Source organism: Silene latifolia, chromosome 4, assembly GCF_048544455.1.
Source record: "Silene latifolia isolate original U9 population chromosome 4, ASM4854445v1, whole genome shotgun sequence".
Lineage (NCBI taxonomy): Eukaryota > Viridiplantae > Streptophyta > Magnoliopsida > Caryophyllales > Caryophyllaceae > Silene > Silene latifolia.
In genome coordinates this window covers 110,424,951-110,435,371 of record NC_133529.1, presented here as the reverse complement: position 1 = coordinate 110,435,371, position 10,421 = coordinate 110,424,951, and the positions used below count along the sequence as shown (strand labels likewise).

The 10,421-nt window shown below is 39.5% G+C and overlaps 1 non-coding gene across 1 annotated transcript; it reads right to left on the bottom strand.

Annotated features, from left to right (window-relative positions):
- Window positions 1-543: 543 nt before the first annotated feature.
- Window positions 544-650, bottom strand: LOC141654498 (small nucleolar RNA R71). Its single transcript, XR_012548056.1, has one exon. It is a non-coding gene; the product is annotated as a small nucleolar RNA R71 (small nucleolar RNA).
- Window positions 651-10,421: the final 9,771 nt, after the last annotated feature.

The window sequence follows — 10,421 nt, the reverse complement described above, 5'->3', positions numbered from 1 at the left end:
AACTACGTTGTTTAATTCACTTTGACCAACAGTAGAAGACTTGCTAGAAATACTTTGAGAAGTATTGGTGAGATTGTGGACATTCAACCAAATAACATTGAGTTCATCAACCCTTTTGCAAGAGAAGGAGAGGATAACCCAATACAAAACCAACCACAAAATCAACCCACAATGCCTAAATTTTCATCACATTCCGTACCAACCGAGGAGAACCTACCAAATGGTACTCCTACCCCACAACACTTAACCGGTAATTTCATTGCAAAATCCGCATTTATACAATTAGTTGAGAGAAGTCAATTTGGGGGGATGCCTAGTGAAGACCCTCATTCTCATATGGAGACTTTTTGTGACTATTGTGATGCGATTTCTCAAACCGGAGTGACTCAAGACCAAATTCGATGGGTCTTATTTCCTTTTTCTTTGATTGGTTCCGCGAAACAATGGTTGAAGAGCCTAGACAAGGCTACTCTTGGTATTGACTCTTGGAAGAAATTGACACTTGCTTTCTACAAAAAGTTCTATCCTCCGGAAAAGACTAACATGTTGAGAGCCCAAATCACCGGGTTCAAACAAAGGGATGAGGAATCTTTGTATGAAGCGTGGGAGAGATTCAAGGATACTTGTCGATCTTGTCCACATCATGGACTTAGCGAGTGGTTCCTTATACAACAATTTTGGAACAGTCTATATGAAGACTCCCGAAACATTCTCATTATGGGATCAAATGGTATGTTTACCGAAGTTGATGATAATCAAACATGGAACAATATTGAGGAAATGGCGGTCCATAACTCACAATATAGTAGACCTCGGAAGGCTACTAGAGGAGGAAAGCATGAAGTGGACTTTATTACTAAATTGGGTGCTCAACTTAGTGCTCATATTGACACCATTAATTTGAAGTTTTAGAAGGTTATGGCTAAACTTGAAAAGGCCTCCAAATCACCTAAGCAACACGTTAATGCCATGGTGGCATCTTCATCAATTCCAAGTGGAGTATGTGAGAGTTGTGGAACTTTGGAACATGACCAAAGTGAATGTAGGGGAACAAGTGAATGCTTTCCAAGCATACAAGAGTGGTACCCCTTATTCCAACTATTACAATGAAAACACCAAATTCCATCCCAACCTCTCATACAAAAGCCAAAATGTTCAAAACCCTCAAACAACACACACCCCACCTCCAATGAGAAACCAAGCTCAAAGACCCTTTTACAATCAAAACCAAAATTATCAAAATTAACCTCCATACAATCAAACAAATGACCAAGATTTTGATGTTCAAAAAGCGGTCCTCCAAATGCAAAAGAACCAACAAGAATTTTTCACTCAAATGCAAAAGGATAGCCAAGCAAACGACATCACAATTAACAACATACTAGCTCACACAAAGATGTTGGAGACCCAAATGTCTCAATTAGCATCTTCAAGTTCACAAAGACAAAAGGGGCAATTGCCACCTCAAGGTAATCTCCCAAGACAAGATTCGGTGAGTGCCATCCATTTAAGGAGTGGTACAAGGTATGAAGGGCTGAAGAAGCCCGTTGATGAAGATGTTGTGAATGCTAGTTATAAGGAAAGAGTTGTTGAAGACTCTAAGAAATAAGAAAAACTGATAAGTGCATAATTTACATACTTTTACCCCTTAGATTAACTCCATTTTATATGTATTATGCTCTACTTTTAGTGTTTATGAGCTAATATTTGCTTTCTAGTTCTATTTGTATGTTTTCTCATGTTTTGTAGGAAAATGAGCTAAAATGAGCCCAATTCTACTCAAGTACGAATACTAGAAGCATGAGCTAAGCTAAAGAAGAAATGATGGACCAACATGGAAGATGTTCATGGACTTGCATGAATAAAATGATGGATTAATTTGAAGAATTACAAATGCAAAGTCAAGCCCATAATTCACAAGTCAACAAATGCCTAGGAAGCTAAAGTCACATAGAGATCCTTTCTAAGATGCCAAACATTGCATTCAACCGGGTGATTAAAGGAGCATTAAGGCTTTACTTAGGATTCCTTGAGCATTAAACCAATAATTGAAGAGAAAATTAAGAGTGTGCTTAAGATGCCATTTTGGTTTCCTCTACAAATTTTACTCTCTTATTTCCTATATAAGGGGTGCTAATAAGACACCTTTACAGACCATCTTTCTACACACTTTTATATAGAAATTCTCTCTAAATTTAGTAGTTAGTTTAGGTTAGCTTAGGACGACCTAGTCATGGACGAGAGTTTCTCTAGGACCCGGTCTATGGTTGACACTAATATCGTAAGGTGGGTGTCTTTAAGCCTAAACATTTATCGTAAAATAAACTTTCTAACTTGACATGAGCAATTACATAATTAGCATGTGTGACCCGACCTCCCTAGACATTTTATTTATTATTATTTTATCACTTCAACCCAATCAATCAATCGATAATCTACCAAGGTAAAATTCAATCCATAACAATTAATTAATAACTACCGTCTCCTTTGGGTTCGACCCCTAAGTACTACATTAATTTGTTATCTAGGATATAAATATTATCTTTGCATAGTTGTGCGATAGCCTATCAAATTTTGGTGTCGTTGACGGGGAGACGGTTTTGTTTGCTAAATAATTGTTGAATTTTATCTTATTTTATTTTGTCTCGAGGAACACTTGTTCCTTGAGATTCATCTCACCATTTTCTTGTAGTTTTAGTGCCTATTTTTATAGGTGATAAAGCTATTGGCCTTGCATAATGAATGACGAATTCGTTCCACAACCCAATGATGAGCCTTTCCATGACTATTATGCTCGATTTTACTACTACCACAACACTAGACTCATCCCCCTCATTTCCCTTGGGTATGTCCTTGATGCGGATTACTTGGGACGTCTCATGATTTATGGCATGAATCTTGAGACTCGTGAAAAGGCTTTTAATTTGAGTAATGGGAGTGTTTACTACATGGTTGGGCCGGAGCTTTGGAATTTCTTTGAGTTCATGGCTTGCGAAAGTCGGGAGGTAGCTCGCCAAGAAGAATTGAGGCGTGCAATGCTTCTTCAAGATCATTTGGAGCGACAAGCGTCCGAGGCTCGTATCATAAAAATGCTCGAAGACATGCTCACAGAAATGCGAGAAGGAAATGAGCGATTTATCAAAGCTTCTACTCTTCCACCTTCCCATTGTGAGTCTTTTGCAACTAATAATTTAGAATTATTGGAAGATGATGATGATGATCCTAATTTTTCTTTTAAAATTCCCCATAACATCACTCCAATTGACCATTTAGAGACTCATGACATTGACCTTATAGTAGATGACACCCATTAATGGACGATGTTGGGCCCGTTTTTAATGAAAAGGACGAGGTTTTACCCGAGACCTTAGAACCCTTTACAAATCCTTCCATGGAGGATATATTGGACTCATTAGGAGTAGATGGTGGACTACGTGACATAGAGGTTAATAGGGATGAAACCCCCAATTCCCCAAAGTCTTACCATTTAGAGTTTTCATACCACCCAATTGAGACCGTTTATGATGATATTTTATGCACTAACAATTTGTTTCATGGTCTTAAGCTTGATGCTCCATCTCTTACTGACGAGTGGAGTGATACGGTGGTTCTCTTTGAAATCTCGGATGCGCATTTTGATAAGATTTATCCTACTTTATCTTTGATCTTTCAAGCTAATATCTTATCAATTACGTATATATGCTTTTGTATTGCCCATGCGCAGGTATATGATTTACTTCTAAGGGCATTGACGTGCTTTTTAGAGGACGATGGAGGATCCATTAGGAAAAAAACTAGTTTGTTCTTGTTTTTAATTTTCCCCAATTTATTGTTTCTCGTAGAATTAGGAATAAAATACTAGACTTGACGATGTTTGTTTTGTGATTTATAGGTGAACAATGAAGAAAAGGAGGATTAAAGGAGAAAATTCACGCTTCCCCATGCATGCAACCCCGTTCGGGGTTGTGACTTTCAACAAACAGAGGAGCTGAAAGAAATGCTGAAAAAGTCAAAACATAGGTAGATATGGTCAACCCCGATCGGGGACGCAAATTTTTCCGGAAAAAAAAAAAATTAAAAATTGCCTAATCACTTGCAAACATCATTCCTTCATCAAACTTTCAATTTTTGGCCCTTTTCTTGAATTATTGATGAATGGAAGAGTCCCACGTATCCGTTCTAGCTTGGGGGAAGGCTAGCAAGTCTAGTAAGTGTTCTTTCCTTTGCATTTTAGTTTATTCTATCGCAACCCATTAAATATGACCTCTTGTCTTTCTTGTTTATGTGCTTTGCGCCATTTTTTATGGTTTAGTTAGGTAATTTAATTGTTGGCACATTGAGGACAATGTTATGTTTAGCTTGAGGGGAGATTGCATTCGCATATTAGTTAGTTTGCATTTAGTTAGTATAGATTTAGTGAGAATTTTTGAAAAAATTGTGTGAATTTTTGCTTCTAATTCTTTGCTTGTAGCCTACTTTCCATCTTGTTTATCGTAATGATAGCTTTTAGCTAATAATTTGTTCTTTTATGATGGGATAATTGCTACATGGGGATGACTTGACATAGTAGGTGGGAGATGGAAAATGAACCAAATGAGCTTGATCTTGACTATTGGCAAGCTACAAAATGATAAGGTATAACCTCTTTGGACCGATGCATCCATATCCGGTCTCTCTTAGGTGAGTGTAGGTCTCCTTATGTTGTCTGTTACATCAAAACGCACAAGTATGGTCTTTATTTCATCTCTTGTTAAGCATGCATTCATTGTTATAGCATTTTGGAGCCATTCACATGAATATATTTGCCTTCTTGACCCCTTCACAAACATTTTTCCCTAGTTACATTATAATTTGCCTACCTTGTTGAGCTAGTAGCTTTGTTTGGTCTTGTTTGGGTGCTCAATTGGGATTTGGTTCAAAGTTTGGAATATCACGTGAACTTGGTCTTAATGCTCAAGAAAAAAAATGAAAGAAAAAAATGAAGTATTGAAAGGGAAAAAATTGAGAAAGAAAGAATGAAAAAAATGGAAAAAGCATGAAATGAAAAAGAAAAAAAAAGAGGTATTAATTGAAAAGAACAAAGAGAATAAAAAGTTGATGTGAGAAACTCTCATGCATTTATCATATATTTGGAGAGTTTTCTTATGATTTGAACAAAATTGGGTTAGAATTAGGATTGAGCATCCTCACATTTGGTTGTTGCTAGCTTGACATTAGCTCCACAATCCATAATTCATTTTTCCCCCTTCTTACCCATTACATATTGCCTTCTTCTTACCCATTTTGCTTCTTTATCATGCTTGCATTTGATTGTTTTGGCTTACTAGTTTTGATTGTTTACCATATTAGATTGCGGGCACATTATTATAAGTCGAGGATAGTTGAGTGTTCATTCACAAAATTTTTCTTTCACATATAAAAGAGTTTGAGTGCCCGTGAGAGTCCATAAGTCAAAAGATCATGCAAGAGCTTAAAGGTTCATTTCAAGTTTTCCATGCTACGCCGTCATGTAAATCTCATCCATGTTTTGCTTTGTCCCTTGCCCATGTTGATTCGGGTTTTTAAATCATTATGCTTAGCTTATTTTAGGGTATTGCATTTGATGGGATATGGTTTCTTGCTTGAGGACAAGCAAGGGTTTAGCTTGGGGGAGTTTGATAAGTGCATAATTTACATACTTTTACCCCTTAGATTAGCTCCATTTTATATGTATTATGCACTACCTTTAGTGTTTATGAGCTAATATTTGCTTTCTAGTTCCATTTGTATGTTTTCTCATGTTTTGTAGGAAAATGAGCTAAAATGAGCCCAATTCTAATCAAGTACAAATACTAGAAGCATGAGCTAAGCTAAAGAAGAAATGATGGACCAACATGGAAGATGTTCATGGACTTGCATGGATAAAATGATGGATTAATTTGAATAATTACAAATGCAAAGTCAAGCCTATGATGCTAAAGTCACATAGAGATCCTTTCTAAGATGCCAAACATTGCATTCAACCGGGTAATTAAAGGAGCATTAAGGCTTTACTTAGGATTCCTTGAGCATTAAACCAAGAATTGAAGAGAAAATTAAGAGTGTGCTTAGGATGCCATTTTGGATATCTCTACAAATTTTACTCTCTTATTTCCTATTGTGGACGCGGGCCCATGGGGGCGCTTCGGGGGAGAACAAACATTTGCATTTGTGGAGTCGCCACCAATTTATTGTGGAAAATTGGAAACCGTTCGAATACTTCGTGCCATGTCAAGACACAAAGTAGTGACATGAACACCAAGAACTCGTTACCCTTAGCATTCTATGTCTAGAATGACTCTCGTGGATGCCAATGAACACGGATGTTCACAGAGATCTGGAGTAAGGGTGAGGGTACGTATTAGGAAGCTCTTTTGATCGAACACCTAATCTCGCCCGCCTCGATAGCGGCCTCTACTAATGATTAGGGAAATTGTCTATAGTCGATATATTGCCGATTATATGCATGCAATGCAACATCCATTAGATTAGTCCTAGCATGTGAGAATTAAACTAAGTCGGTGGACTAGTCCTAGCATGTGAGAATTAAACTAAGTCGGTGGACAAGTAATTTAATCATACAATTGGGTCGAAGTTGGCATTAAGATCGATTACATGTGAAGGCATACAAGCGATACAAGAAATATAAATACAATGATTATACAATAAAGAAAATTACAAAGATTACATCGGATTTGTGATTTATGTCGAAAATACCTTTAAAACGGATAATTTTGAGAAAGAATAAACAAATAAATTAACGAACAAGAATTAAGGTGATAATACGAATTATAGTTAATTAATACGTAACTAAAAAAACTAGGTCAAGGCAAAACAGGAGTTCAGAGACAGAAATCAGCCAGGAAGAGGCGCAGCAGTTGCTGCGTCTGTTCCTTGGCTCAGTTCTGGCTGTGAAGCCGGAATTGCAAGTCGTTAATATTCGTTGGTGAATTTAATGATCGATTATATGATTTACTCGGATGGAAGTGATTAGCATGTTATTTACATGTGATTAATGGTCGTAAAAGCAATAAACATGGATGAAACGGAATTAGAACGAATTATTACAAGATTAATAAGGTTAATTAATTACGAATTAACAAACTAATTAGGTTAAATATGATGAATTAATGATGGACTAATGATGAATATGATAATAAACAGGTAAGAATATATCAAAGATCGAATTCCAGAAACTCAATATGAATGAATCGAATTTCTACAACCCGTTTGACTTTAATGACGGAAACCCGCAAATATTGATTATAAGGGATTTAAGTAGGGAATTAAATGATAAATTATATGTTAATGATGATGAACAATATGTTAAATTATCATGTGAACGAAATAAGAACAAACAAAGATGAAAGAAAACAAAAGGACGAAACCAACAGAAGACGAAGGAAGAAGAAGAGAAGCAAGAACGGCGGCAACCCCAGGAAGAGGCGCAGCAGTTGCTGCGTCCCTTCTTGACGTCTGTCTCCTGTTAATCCGTAAAAAGGGTTTAAACAAAGGGTTTTAGAAATCGGTTTTAATTGTATTTTCGACATAAATCTTACAATATGATTGCAATAAAGAAATAACAATAAATAAAAGAGAGATTTACACCCTCAGACTTACATGTTTGACGAAACGAGATGAACTAAGTTTACGATTAGTGATGCTCGACTCGAATGTAGACGAAAGTGCCCTCGTAAGAGGAATTAAAACAGATTGATTAAAGTTGATTATGGTGGAGTTGGTCAAATTGGTCGGTCATGCAAAACGAGGCTGATACTCAGAAAGATCCGAGCTTACGTGGTCGAATGTTCAAGCACGTAGACGCCAAAAAGTAAGAACGTGGTCTAGAATGCAAAGGGAGAAGAGAAGGGCGGACACTCGCGTGAGAAATATGTGAGATCGAAGGTCTCTATTTATACTAATCACACGGAGGAAGTAGGGTTTTCGGAGAAACTTTGGAAGTGAATCTCGAAAAGGTATGAAAAAGATACGAAAAATACATAGAAAAGGACTTGGGAAGAGGCGCAGCAGGCACTGCTTCTCTTGGAAGAGGCGCAACACTTGCTGTGTCCTTTCCCAGGTGGTTTCCTCCTGCGGAAGAAAGATTTCCGTGTTTAGTTTATGGAATAACAGAATAATTTGGTTTTCCTTAATACTTTGTGTGAATATTACGGGAAATTGTTTACCAAAGATTAAAAGATTGTAAAATATGGAATAGAAATATCCGGAACATTCCAGAACATTCCGACTCGGCATTTTAATGGTTATCAGAAAATGAAGACGGTTTTAGGCCCGGACTCCAAATGTACACTAATTACTGTCAAAACGATTGTATTGGCACGTAGATGACAATTAAGAGGTAGACGTAAATGTTTGAGCGATCACTTGACGATAAACTTACGAACTGTCACAAATCGTTCTGTATACCAAACATGCGGTCCAATCATCACCGGGTGATTTGCGGGAGGTGCAGAAATGAGGTATCTACAGAGCCCCCACTTTGACTGAGGCTTGGACAAGGCAAAAGTCAAAGTATAGCCATCAGGTCAATCGAAGATTACAACCTGATGACTATGGCGACGCGAGGCGGCTCAAGGGGTTTGAGCCAAGGACCTATCGTCGGGAACATTTTAGAGTCTGTCGACTATCGGGGAGGGTCATTTAAAGTCCATTAGAATACGTAAGGAGGCTCGCCAGCCATAAGAAGAGACCATACCTGAAATTCTTTGAAACTCCAGGGAAAACAAAACGCGATATTGGGAGGAGACAGCAGGACACAGTCTGGGACTGCTGGGAGAAATCTGCTTGTGTTCAGCTTCAAACAAACTTCGGAAGGACTTGGGGTCGATGTTGATCCTCATGTCTCGAGAGGGAGTGACTGTCGGTCGTGAACTCTCTCTGGGGGAACATAATCGGAACTGATCTCCATGTCTCGAGAGGGAATGTCTATCCGTGTACTCTCGCTGGGGGAACAGAATAAAGGCGTGTCAAAACACCTGTCAAAGAAGGAACGCTCGTTGTGACAAGCTAGGTCTTGGATAAAAATAAGGCGACAATTTGCTGTTGGCTTGGACTACTATTGGAGGTATGAGCCTTTACTCCATTTCACGAAAGATCATTTCCTTTTCTTGTCAAATTACGAAAGATCGTTGTTGATTATCTTGATTTACAGGCGTGGGTGTACTCCTACTTTCTGGGCCTCACACCCAAGAGGACGAAGCCGGTGGAGAAGGCCTATCCCGTTGTGAGGGATTGGGTGATGTGCCGCACGAGGAGTCGGCGTTCCTTCCACGACGTCTGTCGGCAGGAGGTGAACGCTCTTCAGCTGGACGGCGTGAGTATTTCACCTTACATTTTTCTGTGTTTCCCTTACTTTTAGAACTGATCATAAGAATGACCCTTCGTTTGCTTTTCTAGTGGGTGCCTAGGCCTTGGGAGGAGTACGCTGGCGCTCCTCATTTCGTGGCTGAGGTCCTTCGACCTAGGAGCTCGAGCCGGTTGCTGCTGGGGACGTCGATGGGTCTTGTGTGGTACTTGGGTGAGCGCTTGACTCGACTGTGCTCTCAGGACGTCTTGACGTATCCCATTGATCCTCCTCGGACGAGTTTTAGGGAGCCTTCTGAGGCTGAGAGGGAGGCTGACTTGGATGGCGTCGGCGGTGACGCCCTCCTTCTTCCTGGTGAGGACTACTCGGCGTTCCTCTACGAGAGGTTGGCGTACTGGCCGGTTGTGGTAAGTGTTTTACCCTCTTTCATTTTTGATTGTTTGAGCATGTGATGAAAGATCATTGGTTAACGGAAATCATCTGATCTTTGCAGGAGGTCGAGGCAGCGGGCATCGAGCCCCCAGAGTACCCCGGGACCCTTGAGTATACCGACACGACGGGGATGATGACGATCTCCGAGCTATGTGACTTTGACGTGGCGGTGAGAGATGCTAGCTTGGATGATTGGCAGTATCTGATCCGGAGGGTGAGTCTTCTAGCTCGTATAGTTTTCGTGTAAGAACACATTTCCTCGAGTTTGCTCAATTGATAAACATTTTCCTTTTGAAATACAGGTCGCGCCATCCCGGTTCGTGGTTTTATGGAGGGTAGCCAACCGGCTGCGGGCTACGGCCATCGAGGCACTTGCTGGTGGCCGAGGACGTCAGGTATGAACCTTCCGTTTACTTCATTTTTGAATTTTCTAATCCTCCTTTATGCTTGAAATGATTGACATGAGCCAGTTTTTGCTGTCTGCAGAGGGAGCGCGAGCTGGAGCGAGAGCTTGCTCAGTCCCTGGAGGAGACAACTCGCCTGTTGAGGGAGCTCGAGGTCCGTGACGCCGAGGTTTCTGCTCTCAAGGCGAGAGTTCTTTGAGCTAGACAATGACCAAAGAAAAGCTTTCTTGTTGTTTCTTGTT